At 37.4% G+C, this 21,074-nt stretch overlaps 1 pseudogene; it reads left to right on the plus strand.

The window, feature by feature from the left end:
* Nucleotides 1-8,685: 8,685 nt before the first annotated feature.
* On the plus strand, nucleotides 8,686-9,081 carry LOC129493379 (small ribosomal subunit protein uS10-like; annotated as a pseudogene).
* The last annotated feature ends 11,993 nt before the right edge of the window (nucleotides 9,082-21,074 follow it).

Here is a 21,074-nt window from a genome sequence, read left to right on the forward strand (position 1 = left end):
GGGTGGCAGACACCTGTAATTCCAGCTACTCGGGAGGCTGAGGCAGGAGAATCTCTTGAACCCGGGAGGTGGAAGTTGCACTGAGCCAAGATCGTGCCATTGCACTTCAGCCTGGGCAACAAGAGTGAAATTCTGTCTCAAAAAGATAAATAAATAAATAAGATTTTCAGAGATTTTCCATTAGATAGGATGCAGGCTAACCTGATATAACAAAGATACCCCCAAATAGAGGGAATGATGGAGTCACTACTCCACACACTCATCCAAAATCCAGGCTGCTGGGCCAGCCCAACCATCCTTGATACATAGCTTACATCTGTAGGTCCAAGGCAGCTCCTCCAGTTGCCATTTCCCTAATGTTGGGAATGGGAAAAGGAGCCCAGAGGAAGTGGTTTCTCTTTATGGAAATGACCAGAATTTCCCACATGTATGCTCCTATCCCAATCTATTATGCTGAATCCCATTTGGCTTCGCTTAGTTATAAGAAAGGCTGAGAAATGCAGTCTCAAACTAGGCAGTGATGTTCCAAGCTAAAACACAGGGCATCCTTTTATTAAAAAGAAGAAAGAATAAATATATGGAATACTTAACAGTATCCTTTGAATTCCTTTCATTGCTAACCAAAATGAAACAAGAATAGAAGCAGACTCATCAGCAGAACAAGGAGAGGTCATTCATCTGTATTATAGAATTCCTTTCTGACACTTGCATCCAGAAATGTTTGATAGTCAAAGTAGGACACATTTCTGGTCTCGGGCTAATTAATTTAATATTGATTTATGGGATCATTGATCCACGAAATAAAATATCATTTAAGAGAATATAGAAACAAGTGACCTACTGAGACCTGAACATCACTCCCCACTGTATTTCAAGATTTGATAGATTTCCTGCACAATATAGCAGTCACTGTCCCAGCTACAGATCTTATTAGTCCCATAATATGGGGGACCAACACTGTGTGTCCTATATTGTGAAGGGTCAAAATACAGAGAACAAAAAATGGACAACCAGTAGACATCAACCTGAAAGGAGTAACACTGAATGCATCATCAACAACAACAATAATAAAAGATCTTGAATGTGTGTTTGGCAACTATGTACTATTATATTCAACTTAGAATCCTTCTTTGGTTTTGCAAACTGGTAAATGAAAAAGGTCACCCTCTCTACGGCTGAACCCTGTTTCTACTTTCATGAGGCATAGGTAATATCAGATAATTGATCAGGGTATAAGCATACCTTCCTTTTTTTAACCTTGCTAAAATAGAATTATATAATTTAAATGTAAAGCTCCAAAACCTCAGTTTATATAACTTAAAATTATTTTGGTTCCTGCACATAGCAGATGAAGGAACAGTCTTCTGATAGCAAAAGATACTTTTATAATTAAAATATTGGTAATTTTATACAGAAAGCCTATTGGAAAAATATGTATTTTTAAAATGTAACTAAAAAGAAAGGTAAGTCTTTCTAAAAATATTCCTGCCATTGCATTTTATGCAGTTCCTAAAGAATAATGCATGTAAATTTAAGCCTTTTTCCTCTATGGAATCCATAATCATATTTGTACCACTGTACTCAACAAGGCATATTTGCAGTTCAGGGGTTGATAACTATTTTTAAAATAGCATATGATTTATGATTATCCATAATAGTTGGAGAATTCCTTGGAGTATTGGGGAAAATTCTCTACATAGCTGGTCACAAAATGTTCTATGTGTACAATTGGGAAAGAACAGTCTCTTCCATAAACGGTGTGGGAAAAACTGAATATCCATAAGCAGAAGAATGAAATTAGATCCTCATCTTATACCATATTAAAAAAACTCAAACTGGATTAAATGTAAGACCTGAAACTGTAAAACGGCTAGAAGAAAACATAAGGGAAAAGCTCCACGACACTGATCTGGGCAATGATTTTTTGGATATGACACCAAAAGCACAGGCAACAGAAGCAAAAACAGACAAATGAGATCACATGGGCTTAAAAGCTTCTGCACAGCAAAGGAAGCAATGGAGTAAAGAGACAACCCAGAGAATGGGAGAAAATATTTGCAAATGGTACATCTGATAAGGAGTTAATACTCAAAATACAAGGAACTCAACTTAATAGCAGGAAAACAACCTGATTTGAAAATGGGCAAAAGACCTGAATAGACTTTCTCTAAAGAAGACATACAAATGTCCAACAGGTACATGGAAAATGCTTAGCATCACTAATCACTAGGGAAATGCAATTTAAAACTACAATGAGATATTACCTCATACCTGTTTGAATGGCTTTTGTCAAAAACATGAAAGATAACAAGTGTTGGAAAGGATGCAGAGAAAAGGAAACCCTTGTACACTGTCGATTGGAATGTAAATTGGTACAGTACAAAGGTTCCTCAAAACCTAAATGTAGAACTACCATATGATCCAGTAAACCCACTTCTGGGTATATATTCAAAGGAACTGAAATCAGTATGTCAAAGGGATAACTGTACTCCCATGTTTATTGTAGCATTATTCAAAATAACCATGATAGGGATTAACCTAAAGTGTCCATCAAGAGATAATGAATAAAGAAAATGTAGTATATATACATAATAGAATACTATTCAGCCTTAAAAGAGGGGAAATTTGGACATTTATAACAACATGGATGAACCTGGAGGAAATTATGCTAAGCGAAATAAGCCAGGCATGGAAAGACAAATATTGCATGATCTCACTTACATGTAGAATCTAATAAAGTAAAACTCTTAGAAGTAGAGAGTAGAGTGATGGTGACTAGAGACTGAGAGGGTGGGGAGAGAGGGAAGGGGAGTTGTTGATCAAAGGGTACAAAGTTTCAGACAGACAAGAGGAATAGGTTTTGATACCTATTGCACATCAGGGTGACTATAGTCAATAATAATGTATTCTATATTTCAAAATAACTAAGAGTAAATTTCAATGTCTCATACTGTAAAAAATAATAGGTAAGTGAGGTGATGGACATGTTAATTTGCTTGATTAGATCATGCCACATTGGATACATGTATCAAAACATCATGTTGTACCCCTTAAATGTATACAATCATTATTTGCCAGTTAAAAATAATATTAATAATACATTTTTAAAATAAATATTGGTAAAATTTGTGCAGAAAATCTATTAGAAAAATATATTCTTTTCAAATGCAACTACAAGGAAAAGTAAATCATTCTAAGTACATTTCTGCAGTTACATTTTATGCAATTCCTAAAAGATAATGCGTGTAAACTTAAGCCTTTTTCTTCTATTGGATTCGTAATCTTATTTACACCACTGTACTGAGCAAAGCATATTTGCATTTCAGAGGCAGGTAAATATTTTAAAAATATTATACTACTGTATTTATGATTGTACATAATAGACTCCTTGGCTAGTTATTCTCTGTATATATGATAAAATATCATGTTCTACTTAGTAAACAACTTCAAAAAGGAAGAATAGAATATTTTTTAAGTATGATTGCAGAATTAACTTTAAAAAAGCCTTCAAAGGAAAGAAAAAGACTTGTCTGTTTTGACTCACAGAATCATAAAATGGAAATTCCTTCATTATTAGTGACTGAAAATTAATAATATATTAAAACACTTCTTTCAAATAAGCACTGTGCTGAATTGAGTTCTATAATGTTGCAAATAAAAATTTAGCCATGTACAGCAGATTCTTAAGAGAAAAGGTTATGTGTGGTAAAGATGAATTCCCAATTCTCAGATTGCTTTTCAATTATCTTGTTGTTCAAATAAAAAGTGTCATTGCATTGCACCCTGGCTTCCTCTCATCCTCCTATATGGTTAAGAATTTCAGAGACTGAAACATCTGGTTGGATGAATTTTATAAGAACCTTCCAGTTAAATCCAATCAGTGTGGCCTTCAAAGGCTAACTCAGTTCTGTTTATATTGGAACCCAGCCTCAACTTGTAAAAGAGCAAATCAAGCAAGTATATTGGCTGAGATGTAGGGAAATTTACAGTCTGTAGAGATTTTTATTGTAATTTATATCCAAAGTTAGGATTTAGCTTAGAGCCAAAAAGGAGAAGCCTCGTGGAAGAGCCACTAGGTTAATGGTAGAGCACAAAATAAAGGCCAAGAATTGGGAAAGGGAGCTGGACACAAAACCAGGTTATGCTCCCAGCAGGTCCTTGATGACTGATGGCATCAGCCCCAGGCAGGTTATGTGGTAAGACTAGAATTATTAAGGAATGGTATGGCAGAGGAGAGTTAGACTACTCAGGTTCTTTACAATTGTTATTTTTATCCATCTATATATCCTTTTTTTTTTTTTTAACTAAATCCTGATGCCTTCCCAGAATTACCTTCTTCTGCATTTTCAATTCACGTGCTTCAAGGAGGTTCCTGTGACTTACATCTAGCTAATCAGAGCATTCCATTCCCCTGATACATAGTATTTGTCTACAGATGGACACACACCCAATCAGGGCCAATGAAATGTACTCAGATGTTTTGCTGGATCTGCTGAGAGGATCTTTTTTGTTGTTGTTAGACTTAAACTTGGAAGGTTGTGGAAGCAGGATTCACGCTGGACCTTACATATACTTGAAGCAGTAAACTCCATTTATTTGTACAAGCTACATTTGGTTAAATTTTCCCAAAGTTACAACCCAGGGAGTTAGGATCAGGTGAACAGATGGTGACTTAAGAAATAAGCTAATTAATGCATCTTTTGTTCTCATCTTCATTTCTGAAAAGGAAGTCAACACAGTGTTTCTGAAAGTCTGAGTATACCTCCCAGAGGGGAGTCAAATGTTTTTCTGTTTGATTGACTAAAGAGGCTTGCCTTTAACAATAATCATTTGTTATCTCCCATGGTTTCTGTGAGTGAGATGGCTTATCTCTGTTCCATGATATCTGGAGCTTCAGAAAGAAGGCTTGAAGATGGAGGGGGGAGAAGTGGGTGGGGGTGTGTGGAGGGGCTAGAATCTTCATTCATATGTCTAGGAGTGGAGTTGATCCTGGCTATTGGCTGAGGACGTACCTAACTGGGGCTATAGGCCAAAACATTCACAAGTGGACTCTCTAGATTGCTTGGGCTTCCTCAAAGATGGTGGCTGAGTTCTAAGACCACCCATCATGAGAGAGACCAGGCAGAAGTCACATAACATCACTTCTACCACAATTTGTTAGCAGTGAATCCTTCCCAGATTCAAGGAGAGGGGATTATGATTTTATCTTCTGAAATGAAGAGTTTAAATAATTTGCAAACATATTTTTAATTACCCCCAGATAAGGAGAGAGAAGAGTTTTCTTTACACTGCAGAACTAGTTAAAATGAGGTAAATTTTCATCTATAAGAGCAGAAAGTTAAAAGATGCTATCTAACAAATCAAGAAAAGTTATAATAAATGTTTTATTTAGACATATGGCAGTAACCTCTAAGAGAATTACAAACAGAAATAATTTAAAGTGATTGTCCCTGGGTACTGAGAATTCCACTGAGGGAGATAGTTGCTTTACATTATAAGGTCTTTAGTAGTGTTTAAGCTTTTTTGAAGCTGTGAACCTATATTACTCTTGCTAAACTTGTAAAAATTAAACACTTAAATATTCATATATATCCTCCCCAAATCTCAACTCAAGTGTTTTCTTCTTTAAAAATTCTTCTCTAGCTTCTCTCCGCCTCTGTTTCGGGTTGGTTAGCCCTCCAAAGGACCACAAACCTAAGATCTGCCACATTGCACTGCAGTGACTTGTGTCTTGTGATCGTTGGGATGCTCACTGAGGGCAAGACTGTCTTGTATCTCTGTGTGATAGTTAATACTGAGTGTCAACTTGACTGGATTGAAGGATGCAAAGTATTGATCCTGGATGTGTCTGTGAGGGTGTTGCCAAAGGAGATTAACATTTGAGTGAGTGAGCTGAGAAAGGCAGACCCACCCAGATTAAGGGTCAGCTGCCAAAGTGGGTGGAATATAAAGCAGTCAGAAAAACGTGAAAAGATGAAGCTGGCCTAGCTTCCCAGCCTATATTTTTCTCCTGTGCTGGACCTTTCCTTCCCTCAAACTTATCAGACTCCAAGTTCTTCAGTTTGGGCCTCGGACTGGCTTTCCTTGCTTCTTAGCTTGCCGATGGCCTATTGAGGGACCTTGTGATTTTGTGAGTTAATACTTAATAAACTCCCCTTTTGTATATATATCCATCATATTAGTTCTCTCCCTCTAGAGAACCCTGACTAATACACTCTGTATTTCCAAAGTAAAGCATAATAAATGGCATGTGATAAATACACAGTAAACCTATTTTAATACATAAAGAGGAGTGACATGTTTGGATGCCCCTTAAGAAAAATAACTCATAGCCATATTGCCAGTAGAGTATGCATGTGGCAGGGGTCGGGGGAGCATTGTATATGTGTAAGTTTTGCGAGTGTGTGTTTGGGAGCCGTGGGAAGGAATGAAATCCTGTAAGGAACATTTGTAACATATCAGTGATACGATTCTGAAGGCGTGAGGCAGGGTGGTGGCAGGGAGAATGGTGAGACAATCATGGGAGACATGACTTGATGTAGAATAAACATACTTAGCACTGAATGTGGGGTGTGAGGGGAAAGGGAGCAATATAGAGGACACAGATAGGAGAGACCACAAAAGGACTTGTGGTGTTGTAGGTAAGGGAAAAGCCATGCCATAGGGTCAGCATGGCCAGGTCTAGTGGTCTATGGATTCCCCATTCCTACGCCTTCAGTCTTCTGAGGCAATTCTCCAACCTAACCTGGGGTGTGCATACCTGCTTCTTAGACAAAGCTGAAGTGTCTGAATACCAGGACTTCTACAGTTACACTTCATGAAGGCAAAAAGCTGTGAAAGAAGTTAAGCATGTTCACAATCAGGATGTGGTTAGAGCTGAGACGGGTCAAAATGGGGAGCTTAATATGGGCTAGTTGTTATCAGACTGTAAGAAAGTATGATAGTGTATATTTCCCATAAGCAATTCCATCCAGATTTTTCACTGTATTAGTTAGATTTGCTTGGGAGAAATGGTATGGGTTTCTCTCTTATCAGCCTCCTGTGCTTTTTTCAGTGATCTTTGGGGGACACTGTGCAGTCATTAAGATTTAAACTTTTGAAGACTATTCAACAACAAGGAAAATTATTATGAGACATTAAATGAAAAACAAACATAAAATTGTATCTACACTGTGATAACTATAAAAACATATCCATGCATATGCATAGATGTTGGTAAGAAACTCAGAAGTTGTATTTGTTTGGGTGTCAAGAGAGTGTAAGGACCTTTCTCACATCGTTGTTTCCATTAACTTTGTTTGAACCAGGAATATTCACTTAATATGTTATTTGTGGATTTTAAAATAGTACTGAGAAAGTTGCATTGCTCACAGTCATGATTGTGATAGAGTAAGCACAGGGCATCTCCTGATCAGATAAAGTATATTAAAAAGAAGGGACCCAAGGCCCTTAAGTCAGAGAACAGGAATTTCTATGGAGTTTAGAAATTAAATGAGATTTGATTGTATGTTATAAAAATATGTGTCAAATTTGAAAAAATGTGTGCTCTAACAAGTGATATCATAATCAGAATAGAGCCATTTGTCATTCTTCTGAAAAATAATATATGACAAACAAAAAGTCTCCAATGTAATGATCAGAAGTACAATTGGGAGCCCTGAGGATCCTGGTATTGGAAATTAGGTAAAAAGAAGGTGGGGGGTGCAGCAATATAGAAATATGTTTTTTCATCAAAAGCTTTGGAGAAAGATGGGGAGTGGGGAGCTGGGATTTTATAAGAGCAGATTCAAATTAAACCATATGAAATAATACCAACTAATGCAAGCAAGAGTAAAAGCAATTTTTAAAAATATCCTGAGATAAAAATTCCAGGCAATAAAGATGGCATGGTACAGAAATATGTTTATTGTGACTCTTGCAACCTCATGAAAAAATAGTGCTAGGATTGAAAAAGACATTAACCTACAAGAACGTAGAGAAAAGTTTAGGAGCAAAACAGCAACAATGTCTTGGAAGCCAGAAAGCAGATGAATAAATCTTAAATATCAGGGTAGATGTGAGAAAATGACATAACAAGCCAGCAGAAAGGAGAGTTGAAAGATTTATACCATAGAATCCCAAAAAGCCTCAGAAATAGGTAGTAGTAGGTATTTGTAGAAGAGAGGGTTAGCAGGAATTGTTTTTGTTTTTTTGTTTTTGTTTTTTTTGTTAATTGAGACAGAGGCTCGCTCTGTTGCTCGGGCTGGAGTGCCATAACTAGGAGACTAAGAAAACAAACAAGTCAAAAAACAAATATCCAAGACAAGCAGAATTAGCTCCAGGACACACAAGAGATTTAATGGTCAGGCAGAGATCATGTAGAAGAGAAGAGAGCATAGTGGGTTCATCTCAAAAAGGTGAGAATCCCATTTGCGTGGAAAAATAGGACAAATCTGAGACCCTGCTACTAATTAATCAAAAGTAAGGGGCTGGGAAATGTGTTAAACCAGAATAGCTGGGTGCAGTGCTGTGTAGCTGTAGTCTCAGCTCATAGGAGATGGAGCCAGAAGGATTGCTTAACCAGGAGTTCAAGTTCAGCCTGGTCTGAACCTTTAAGAGAGCCCCGCTTTTTGAGGAAGATGCGGTCGCAGGTGCTGTGGACCTCTGGTCCGCTGGCTCCTACTCCTGACCCACCGCTGGTCGCTCTCGCCGAGGAACAAGTCGGTCAGGAAGCCGTGCAGCAGCCATGGCTTTTAAGGATACCGGAAAAACACCCGTGGAGCGGGAGGTGGCAATTCACCGAATTCGAATCACCCTAACGAGCCGCAATGTAAAATCCCTGGAAAAGGTGTGTGCTGACTTGATTAGAGGCGCAAAGGAAAAGAAAATCAAAGTGAAAGGACCGGTTCGAATGTCTACCAAGACTTTGAGAATCACTACAAGAAAAACTGCTGTGGTGAAGGTTCTAAGGCATGGGATGGTTTCCAGATGAGAATTCACAAGTGACTCATTGACTTGCACAGTCCTGAGATTGTTAAGCAGATTACTTCCATCAGTATTGAGCCAGGAGTTGAGGTGGAAGAAGCCATTGCAGATGCTTAAGTCAACTATTTTAATAAATTGATTACCAGTTGTTAAAAAAAAAAAGAGAGACCCCCCCATCTCTCAAAAATACAAACAAACCAGAGGTGTCAGTTTTGAGAAAGCCCCACTTCTGGTTGAGAAGGAGGTGATGTCCTTTGTAAATTGTCAATAAAGGCAAAGGGAGTGGCTGAATATAAGGACTAGTTATAATATAACATAAAAATTAGAGCTGAAAACATTTTTCTAAAGCATAATTTATTAAGGGAGCTGCATTATATCAACAAAAAAAGGTAATCTTTTTTTTTTTTTTTTTTTTTTTTTGAGATGGAGTCTCACTTTGTTGCCCCGGCTGGAATGCAGTGGCAAGATCTTGGCTCACTGCAAGCTCCGCCTCCCAGGTTCACGCCATTCTCCTGCCTCAGCCTCCGGAGTAGCTGGGACTACAGGCACCCGCCACCACGCCCAGCTAAATTTTTTTGTATTTTTAGTAGAGACGGGGTTTCACTGTGTTAGCCAGGATGGTCTCGATCTCCTGATCTCGTGATCCGCCCACCTCGGCCTCCCAAAGTGCTGGGATTACAGGGGTGAGCCACGCGCCCGGCCAAGAAGGTAATCGTGCACTAAGAAATAAAGTAAACTACTCAAATCCCCTCCTCCTTAGAACAGAATTGCTTATTATTTCTGGACTTGAAAAACACAGTAGAAATACTCATGAAAAAAACAGGATCCGTGCAGTTATAATGTGAAAAAAAAAACATAAAATAAAAACTTTTTAGCAGATTAAAACACTGAAAAACAAAGCAAAGGAAAATAAAGAACTATGAAACAGAGGAAAACTTGAAACAAAATATTCTTCATGAACTAAATATAATCTCCAAAGCAACTGCAGATGTGAAGGACCACCATGGATCAGAAATTAAAAATTCACAATAGTAATGGGCAAGCAATAAGATATAAAATACAATCTGAATAAACTAATGGAAATAATTTTTGTTTCAAAAGACAGAATCATTTTTAAAATAAAAACGAAATTACAAGTTACCCAAAGAAAATATATAGGACCTGGTACAGTAAGAATTATATGGTCTAGAAAGTAAAAGAACCAAAAGAAATGTAGAAATGAAGACAAAGGTGAAAACTACCAAAAGAACAGGAAAATAAGATCCAAAGTACATATAATTAAATTCCTAGAAGATAAAGCAATACAACATACTAGAACTATATTCAAACTATAATTAAAGTTTTCTGAAAGAAAAAAATTCTTAATTTACATGTGAAAGAACCCACTGTTTACCAGGAAAATTCTCCCAGATTAGTAAACTTGAAGGTGTTACTAAAACTCTTAGACCTTAAAAATTAAATGTCCTTTGAGTTCTCCAGTCACTTATAAAATAAAATTGATACCAATGACTCAACAGCAATAAACAAAGCAAGACAATACTGGAGGAATATATTCAAAAAACTTAAGGAAAATGTGAGTCAAAGATTTTATATCCAGCCAAATTATCAGTCAAGTTTTAAGAATATAGAAAAACAATTTTTAAAATGCAATAGGTCAGAGAATATTTGTGGTGGACTCAAAATGGCTACAAATTCTCTTGACCCTTCTCTCATGGACAGGTGAGTTCTAAGTCACCCCTTCTTGCAGCTGGGCTCCATGACTACTTTGACCAATAGAATATTGTAGAAGGCCTGCTGTATCCATTTTTAGGCCCAGGGTGTAAACTGGCAAATGGAGAATAGCTTGAAGAATGGTTGAAGGGGATGCAGGTAAGCCTGTTACTCTAGGTAAGCAAGAACAATGTCTTGTATTAGGCTGGGGCTACTGGATACCTGATGGTGCCATTCCCAGAGATGAACAGCAGGAGAAACACTTCCTGGCTCATCAACCCACCTGACTTGCCTTCTCTGTTTTGCTTACAGCTTCTCCTCCCCAGGACTTTGCCTTTCATGTGGCTGTTCCTTAACATGGCTTATCAAAGCTTCTCTGGCCTTACCTCTACTTCAGTGTTACTGCTAACTGCTTTAGTTTCTCAGTTTTCCAATGCCAAATTCCTGGGAAAGAAATGTAATTGGCCCAGTTATTCTTTTTGAGGCAGGACACATAGGCTATGGTGGGCTCACCAGCATTTGAAACAGATGCCCATTAGCCAGATCCAATCAGCTTTACCCTTTAAATCAGGGGAGAGAGACAGGCTACACAGTGAAAACAGATGCAAAGGTGTTTGGGAATGGTGGACATTGATAGATGTCTTCACTCTAGTTCCATTTTGGGAAAAGGAACTACATGTAGAGAGATAGATATTTACAAACCTAGAATTATATCTGGTGTTTTGAGCTTTTAGAAAATAAGCTGCCAGGAATCACTTTATTAAACACTACTGCAATAGGAAAATTATCAAATTGTTCATTTTAACATCATCAAGAGAAATCAATCTTTTTATATGTGGCAGAAATTTAAGAAAATCTTAGTAAACTAATTTTTAAATCTTTTATATTAACAAAAAATCTATAATTTCAGATATGGGGGAGAGAAAGAGAGAAAGAGAGAGAGAGAGAGAGAGACTATTTGCCACCAATGGAGGCAATAACACCATTCCTGACTCTGAAAATTGGCAATGAAAGAGAAAAAAGTAAACATTTACTGAGCCTGTTTATGAGAACCTCTATTTTATTTCTAGTTCAGGGTTAAGTTCTTTGTTATAGAAGACCATCAGCTAAAAAATTTACAAGTAATGAATGAATTAGACAAATCAGCATTTTGTAACCCCATTCGAAATAATGTTCCAAATAAAAATGATTAATTGATGCTAAAATCATGTTGTGGGGAACAGAATATTTTCAGAGCCCCCAAATAACCATCATGTGGATTAGCTGCTAACTGCAAAGGAAATGACATTCATTTTCAGTAGAGAGATCTGCTGATCTTCACCTTACTTGAGCGTTCAAACTTAACATCACAAATAGTGGGGAAACTTGACACTTTGTGCCTCCTGCTGTGATGCGCTCTGAGGTACATGGTATAATCTGCGGAACATTTTTGCCAAATATATTTAACCTCAATCTATTCAACTTCCTGACCTTAGTACTAGCATGCAGTATACAACATTGTTAGAGGAGAAAGCTAAATAACATCCAGAAGAAATAATTGGAAAAATTCAAAATATAATATGAAACATGATTCTGTAAGTAGCTGGTCTGGTTTCTCAATGTCAGAGAGAGAGGGAGAGACAGTATACACAAACACACACACACATACATACACACATATGCATACATATATATATATGCTATAATAGACAATTAGATAAATTTGAATGTAGAGTGGAATCAAGATGATATTATGAAATTAGCATTGATTTCCTTAGGTGTGATAATGGTCCTGTGGGTCTGTAGGAGAATGTCATCACTATGAGCCACCCACTTAGGATGATCAACTGTCCTGGTTTGCTGGGACATGGGGAGGGGGTGGAGGAGTTCTCCAGACACAAGACTTTCCATTTACAGATCAGACCAGGGGCCAGGCACGGTGGCTCACGCCTGCAATCCCAGCATTTTGGGAGGCTGGGGTGGGTGGATCATGAGGTCAGGAGATCGAGATCATCCTGGCTAACATGGTGAAACCCAGTCTCTACTAAAAAATACAAAAAATTAGCCAGGCGTGGTGGCAGGAGCCTGTAGTCCCAGCTACTGGGGAGGCTGAGGCAGGAGAATGGCGTGAACCCGGGAGGCGGAGCTTGCAGTGAGCTGAGATGGTGCTACTGCACTCCAGCCTGGGCAACAGAGAGAGACTCCGTCTCAAAAACAAAACAAAACAAAACAAAAAATCAGACCAGGATGAGCTGATCATCCTATACCCACTGAAGAATTTAGGGGTTAAGTGACACAATGTCTACAATTTATTTTCAAGTGGTTTGGCAAAAAATTTATACATATACATATATACATACAGATAAAACAAATATAGTAAAATATTAACAATGATTGAATTTGGGTAGTATATATATGGTTTTTCATCATACTACTACTCTTTTACTATTTGTATATGTTTAAAATTTTTCATAATAATATGTTAGAGAAAATATGCTTAGGTAGCAAAAGATGATGCAAAAATGAAACCAGACAGGATGCCATAAAAAAAAGAACATTCTATTAGATATATTAGAATCTGAAGCTAAACTTATTAGATAAAATATTTGAAACTGAAAATATGATAAAAATGAATAGCTTAATAGAAGGGTTGAAAGATAAAATTAAGAAAATATCTCAGAAAGCAGAGCAAAAGAATAAAAATATGGAAGATGAAAGAGAATAAAATGAAAATAAAACTAGAAGATTAATTCAGTTTAATATTCAAATAACTGGAGTTCCAAAAGAGGAAAGCACGAAAATAGAAGGGAGACAATCAACAAGTAATCAGGGGTAAAAGTTTATTAGAACTGCGTTAACTAGCTTCCAAATTGAAAGGACCCACCAAATCTACAGCACATGTAGATAAAAAGAGATCTATACCAAGGTTCATCACTGTAAAATTTCAGAATACAGAGAACAATGAAAAGGGAATAGAAGCTTCCGGAAAGAAAGAGAAAACTCATTAAGTACTAAAAGAGCAGGAATCTTAATGCTTCAGACTTCCCAACAACAATGTTGGAAGCTATTACAGAAGGCACCAGAGTATTGCCTTAAACAATCTGAAAGAAAATGGCTCCATTCTAGATCCGTATTCCCAGTCAATGATTGTATAAGGATAGTGTAAACTTGCAGGAGTGTCCAATCTTTTCGCTTCCCTGGACCATATTGGAAGAAGAAGAATTGTCTTGGGCCACACATAAAATACACTAACACTAATGATAGTTGATAAGCTAAAAAAAAAAAAGAAAAAAAAATCTCATAATGTTTTAAGAAAGTTTACAAATTTGTGTTGGGCCACATTTAAAGCTGTCCTGGGCCACAGGCAGCCTGTGGGCTGCAGGTTGGACAAGTGTGGCCATAAAGCATCTTCAGATATACAAGTTACCCCAAAAAATCACCTCCCATGCCCGTAGTTTTAGAAAGCCTAGAGAATAAGCCAAGAAAGTGGAAAACACAAGACCGAGGGACCAGGAGAGCCAACAGAAGAGGAGATAAATGAATCCCAGGAGAGTGGTGAAGGGGGATCCCAGGATCAAAGCTGAGTATCAGACCTAGAGTGCCACCATTTCAGACTGGAATATGTCAGAGGCTCTGGAAGGGTCTTCTGTAGGAAGATGAAATGAAGATAATATCTAATGAGTCTGGTAGTCTTGATGGGAGCGTTCATCAAAACATAAGTTAGGGGATGAATGAATGGTAAGTAAAACAAAAATCAAAAAGAGGAAGATAATCATGAATTCGAGAAAAAACAAGTTGTGCAGTAAAAGTAACGATCAAGTAAAATTAACTTATCAGAGTTTATAATTTATTTCAGTTACAGATAGTACTTATGTAGTCATAATAAAATGAACCCTCATATTAATCTAATAAAAATTATGCAGAGAATGAGGTAAAGGAAAGGAACTACATACGTGGTAGGAACAGGTGAGGCTTGGAATGGTATGGATGACAAAATCCCATCTTCCATAGTGTGAAGGCAATAGATAATGCCAAAAATTGTTGTTTCCTGATTTTTTAATGATGGCCATTCTAACTGGTGTGAGATGGTATCTCACTGTGGTTTTGATTTGCATTTCTCTGATGGCCAGTGATGATGAGCATTTCTTCATGTGTTTTTTGGCTGCATAAATGTCTTCTTTTGAGAAGTGTCTGTTCATGTCCTTTGCCCACTTTTTGATGGGGTTGTTTGTTTTTTTCTTGTAAATTTGTTTGAGTTCATTGTAGATTCTGGATATTAGCCCTTTGTCAGATGAGTAGGTTGCAAAAATTTTCTCCCATTCTGTAGGTTGCCTGTTCACTCTGATGGTAGTTTTTTTTTGAAAGTCTCTAGAAGAAATAAAGTCTGTAGGAAGTAATGAGAAAAAAACCTCTAAAACTTAGTCTGAAAAAGTAATAAAATATTTAGTACATCCAGAAGGATAATGTATATGACACACATCCAAGCATAAAAGGACTAGATGATGTTAAAGAAATACATCAACAAGTTACTTCAAATGGAGAACTAGCATGAACTACTAAAAATAAATACATGAGCAGAGATGTGAATAAGGAATAAAACAGATATGTAATTAATATTTTAAACAATAAGTATGATTTGGATCAATATCATCTGGTTGTTTTTATGTCAACAAATTAAAAAATTATAGTGCAGCTATTGAAAGAGAAAAGTTGTAAACAACTAGAGCGCAAGAGAAGCTATGTCCAACATAAAGCACAGATCTGCAGTGAGACCATATTCTATCAGGAAAACACCCAAGGAGGAGAGAGAGAAAGTGCTGCATAATTGATTAATATAGGTGCCAATGGATCATTGTATCTGGACCTCCAAATCTTATTTGCAAAATTAATTTAAAACAGGCTTGAATAAGAATCTAGTTATATTTAAAATGCTTGGGTGATGATAAACAATGGGCAAATGATTAATGATAGTATAATTAACTCTAGGGCAATGTGTAGTAGGGCGTTGCAAGAGTCCATGTTGGGTCTGGTCTACTTTAATGCCTTTAATGATCTGGAAAAAGGAGTGAATAGAATTTATAGATGGTGCTCAATTTTTCACTGGGTTCATGGCCCTAAAAAAGAACATTTTCCTGGCATGGTATGGATGGCACTCAATCTGGCATAGAAAAGGATGGATTACAATCTCTAGTCCTTCACCCTCGAATGCTTGCCTTGTGTATTAGAATTAATATTCTTTCCACCTGGCCCATTTTGCAACCCATGGCTTTCTCTGGAACATTTTTTTTTATTCCCTTTACTATATTTCCGCTGAAAGAACATGTGAAATGGCTCTCCCCTGTCCTATATGTCAGTTACTACTACTCTCTCAGGATCTGAGTTCATACTCTGATCTCTTATATACATTTAGCATACAAGTCTACTATAGATTTAGTTGAATGTAGTTCAAATTTGACCACCTTGTTCTGTGAGCTGGACAATCAATTGTGTATGTATTTGTATAATTGCACATATACTAATTGCATATGTTGTTTGATTTAAATATTCGTATGATTTTCAAAATCTGATTCTTTAAAATCTCTCCCTTAAATCATAGGCTAAACTATGCCATGTTATCTCTTGACAAGATGTTTTGTACATTGTTATCCAATTAGGAAACTTCATTATTCTCTGTAAGGTTGGGCTCTCTCAGTACTTTTACATTAGTTCCCTAAGAGAGGCTACTAAGTTGATTCCACTTTATTTTTGCTTTTGAGGGCTTATTCAATAAGCTTGTTTCATTAAAATGTTCTAGTCATTTGTAAGTCATGAAAGTGCCTCAGTTATCCACGTGTTAGGGCTCAGGACACACCTCCCCAAAGTATGACTATAGAAGATGAGAATATGCCACTCCAAAATATACTTTTGTGGCATATTTCAAACAGGTTGTTTTGAGAAACTGCAGATGCAGGAGTAGCTCTCAAAAGCTGGACTTTTGTAAAAGAAATGTATGTCTATAAAATAAATCTACATTGTTAAAATATCTGTACCAGAAAAAGGGCTGCTTGAGACTTTTATTACCTACGAGACTTCTTATCCCCGTAATGAGGCAAACTTTATTCACCACACATCGCCTGCCCTCACCCTCCCATAACTTGTCTCCAACACCTCTCAGAAGCCCAAGATGTTTTTCCTTTCTGTGGCTCAGAATACTATATAATCTTCAATGATATGGCCCTTCTTTGATGTTTCATATTTAGTGGGACTCCTGTGCATACATATGTAATTAAAAATAGTTTTTCTCCTGTTAATCTGTTTTATGCCAATTTAATTCTTACCTCTCTCCTACACATCCAATAAGGATTCAGGCATAGAAGAAACCCACTAATAATGCAGGAGCTTTATTTCAGCCAGCAATTTCACCCAAAGTCAGCCTTTTTTCACAGTAATGAACAGAAAAGGAAAAGTGATATTTGATTTTTGTATTGCATTCTCCTTGTCCTCTTTATTTGGACAACTAAGGAAGGAAGAATAAAGATAAAAAGAATAAATGAGCAGGAAAACAACTTGAGAGTTGATTAAGTTATCTACCAGCAGACAGTTAACCCTAATTGTAAAAAAAAATCTTGATATTTTAAAATTAGAAGACCAAAAATGAGGGATTAGAGCAAAATGCTGGACTGAGCCATGCATCTACCTCCTTTCCCACTCAAATCCCTTTTAAAAAATTGAAAACATATTTTGCAATGAATAAATCTTTAGAATCACAGGAAAATAGATTTTGAAAGTGCTATCAACAGATCAAAAATTGTGAAAAATTCCTAGGAAATAGAAAGCACATGGGACAAAATGGAGAAAAAGATAGCCATGGCCGGGTGCTGTGGCTCACGCCTGTAATCCCAGCACTTCAGGAGGCTGAGGCAGGCGGATGACTAGGTCAAGAAATTGAGACCATCCTGGCCAACATGGTGAAACTTTGTCTCTACTAAAAATACAAAAGTGAGCTGGGCGTTGTGGTGCATGCCTGTAGTCCCAGCTACTCAGGAGGCTGAGGCAGGAGAATCGCTTGAAACCAGGTGGCAGAGGTTGTAGTGAGCCGAGACTGTGCCACTGCACTCCAGCCTGGCAACAGAGCGAGAATCCATCTCAAAAAAAAAAAAAAAAAAAGATAGACACACACAAACACACACACACACAACACACACACCACTAACCCCATCACCACCACCACCAGCAACAACTACACCTTCAGAGGTAATGATGGATGTAGCAAACTTCAAGCTCAGACTGAGCAAATGGCAAGTTCCGGATGGGACCCTGGGGCTGCTGTCAGGAAAATTAATTAGAGATTGATGCAGAGCAGCAGGACCAGTGAGACCTCCTAATTCAATCCACCTCAGCAATAGGCTGCTGCAATGCTTGATCACAGGTTAAAACCCAAGACCTGTGTGATAAAGAATGTGAACTACCTATCTAAAGTTCCTAGTTGGGTGTATGAAGTAAAGAGGAGGCAGAACAGAATTTATGTTGGTTGAATATCCTATTTGAAAAGCTCCTTTTCCTGGAATAAAATCTCCTAAGGACTTTCATTCCTATTGTCACAGTTCCTTATTTTTGATAACTTGCAAAACCAGCAAGTCAACATGCTCCCACCTCCAGATGGAACACGACTAGAGGATCCAACTGACTTATACCAACTGCTGACCCACTGAAATTGTGAGATATATTTGTGTTGTTTTCAGCTGATAAATTTGTGGTAACTTGTTCTGCAGCAATAAAAAACTAATGCAATACCTATTATTTGACCTAGTGTTTTCAGTCATAAAAATGCACTGATAACCTAGGGTACTGCTATGGATTGAATTGTGTCCCCCTACACCAAATTCATACAAGTCCTAACCCAAAATGTGACAACATTTGAAGGTGGGGTCTTTGGGAAATAATTACATTTACATGAGGTCATTATGGCCCCTATGATGAGATTAGTGTCCTTATAAGAAAAGAAAGAGAAAGCAGAGCTTAAGACTTCTGCAAGCCAGAAGAGCCCTCACTGGGGAACACAATTGGCTGGCACCTTGATCTTGGGCTTCTTAGTCTCCGGATCTGTGAGCAATAAATTCTTGTTTTTTAAGCCACCAGTTTATGGTATTCTGTTACAGCAGCCCAAACAGACTAATACAAATACCAAATGCATGAACAAAAAAAAAAGAACAAAGAAAATAAATGATTCCTGAGAAAGGAAAGAGAATCCAAAGGGCAGAAAAGAACTGTAAAATAATAATAATTATTATTATTGTTATTATTTGTATTCTCAGAAAGACTAAAGAAGATCTTGTATTCATAAAATAAGACTGGTTTTAAGAAGAAGCCAGAAAAAGTTTATTTTAAATTTAAAACATTGAGAACTAACCTCTGATTATTTTTATCTTTCCCAGATTCCTATCTAAGGGGTTTGGGTAGTCATGGCCTACAAACCCTAAATTCTCATCAGATGGGTCTTATTTAACCCTATATATCGTGACTTACTTTCCAAACTGACTCTGGCATAACATTACAAGACAAGGAAGAAAATCAAAATATTTTACCCCAAATCATGTTTCTTTCCCATATCTTGAAATGGCCCTGCAAAACTGTCCTTTGTGGGGGAAAATTTGCATCTGTAAATAATCTCTATTAACATCGCTAGATCTTTTTCTTCCAGGATCTCCCAATTCTAAAGAGATTTACTAAAAGTCTAGCACCTTTTAAAGCGCTGAATAGAAAACTTTTGTCATCTCTTGTCTCTAAGGGCAGCCACTGTAAGACTTCAAAAGAACCTTGGTCTCCACAATCTTTTATCTTTTTTTTTTTTGAGATGAAGTCTCACTCTTTCACCCAGGCTGGAGTGAAGTGGTGCAATCTCAGCTCACCTGTAACCTCCACCCCTGGGTTCAAGTGATTCTCCTGCCTCAGCCTCCTGAGTAGCTGGGATTACAAGTGTCCGCCACCACACCCAGCTAATTTTTGTAATTTTATTGGAGACAGGGTTTCACCATGTTGGCCAATCTGTTCTCGAACTCCTGACCTCAGGTGATCCACCCACCTCAGCCTCCCAAAATGCTAGGATTACAGGTGTGAGCAACCATGCCTGGCCAGCAATCTTTTATCTTAACCTGAACATTTTCTTTCTATGGATCTCAGGTGTTTAGATAAACTCAACCAATTGTCAACCAGAAAATGTTTACATTTCCCTTCAGCCCCCACACCTCCCATGGACTTTGAGTTCCCCTGCCTAGACCAACCCAATGTATTTCTTAAATGTATTTAATTGATGTCTCATGCCTCCCTAAAATGTGCAAAACCAAGCTGTGCCCCAACCACCTTGGCCATGTTATATATAAAGTTTTGGTGCCACAAAAGAAATAGCACTTGAATATAAAATTTTATTTTTAATTCTCAGCAAGGCAAGTTACTTCTATATAGAAGGGTGTGCCCTTACAGATGGAGCAATGGTGAGCGCACATTTGGACAAGGGAGGGGAAGGGGTTCTTATCCCTGAGTCACGTGGCCCCTGCTGCTGTGTTGCTCCCCTGTTGGCTAGGGTTAGACTGCACAGGCTAAACTAATTCCAGTTGGCGGCTAATTTAAAGAGACCGACAGGGTGAGTGCTTTTGCAGGAGTCAGGGCAGAGCAGGTAGCAGGTAATCAGAATGAGGTAGGGTGGAGTAGGTGATCGGAATGAGTTAGGATGGAGCAGGTGATCAGAATGAGTCAGGGTGGAGTAGGTAATCGAAAAAGGTTGCTTTACGAGGAAGTTAAGTTTAAAAGTAGAAGGCAAAGAATTGAACATACTGACATATTAATTCTTTGAAAATACATTTAGAACTCGTATCTAACAGCCACATGTTCTCAGGACCTCCTGAGGGCTGTGTCATGGACCATGATCACTCATATTTGACTCAGAATAAATCTCTTCAAATATTTTACAGAGTTTGACTTTTCATTGACAACATGATTGTCGTAATTTGAAAAATAATAAGTAGAAAGGCTTAATAATAAAATGAATCAAGATGAAAACAAAACAGAGATACAAAATATCAAGTTTAGAAAATATCCTAGAACACAAAGAAAAAGGAGAGAGGAATGAGGTAGAAAGACAGAGAAATAGAGAGGACATAAAACTGAAGACACATGGAAAATATCTTGAAAAGGAGAAGGTGTAGGAGGGGACAAGAGTGAAGGAAGGAGAAGGAAGGAAGAGGTGAAGGAGGAGGGGGAAAAATAAGTTATTTAAATGTGCCCTTTAAATATACAGAAACAACTTCTAGGAGACTACAATCAATATGAGTGACCTCCAAATTATTAACAGAAATATTAAGGGAAAAAATAAAAATTCAGTAAGGCCAGCAAATGGTAGAAATATTTTTTAAAATGAAAAAAATAACATAGTCAATAGAAACATA

The sequence above is a fragment of the Symphalangus syndactylus genome, chromosome 11 (assembly GCF_028878055.3).
Source record: "Symphalangus syndactylus isolate Jambi chromosome 11, NHGRI_mSymSyn1-v2.1_pri, whole genome shotgun sequence".
Taxonomy (NCBI): domain Eukaryota; kingdom Metazoa; phylum Chordata; class Mammalia; order Primates; family Hylobatidae; genus Symphalangus; species Symphalangus syndactylus.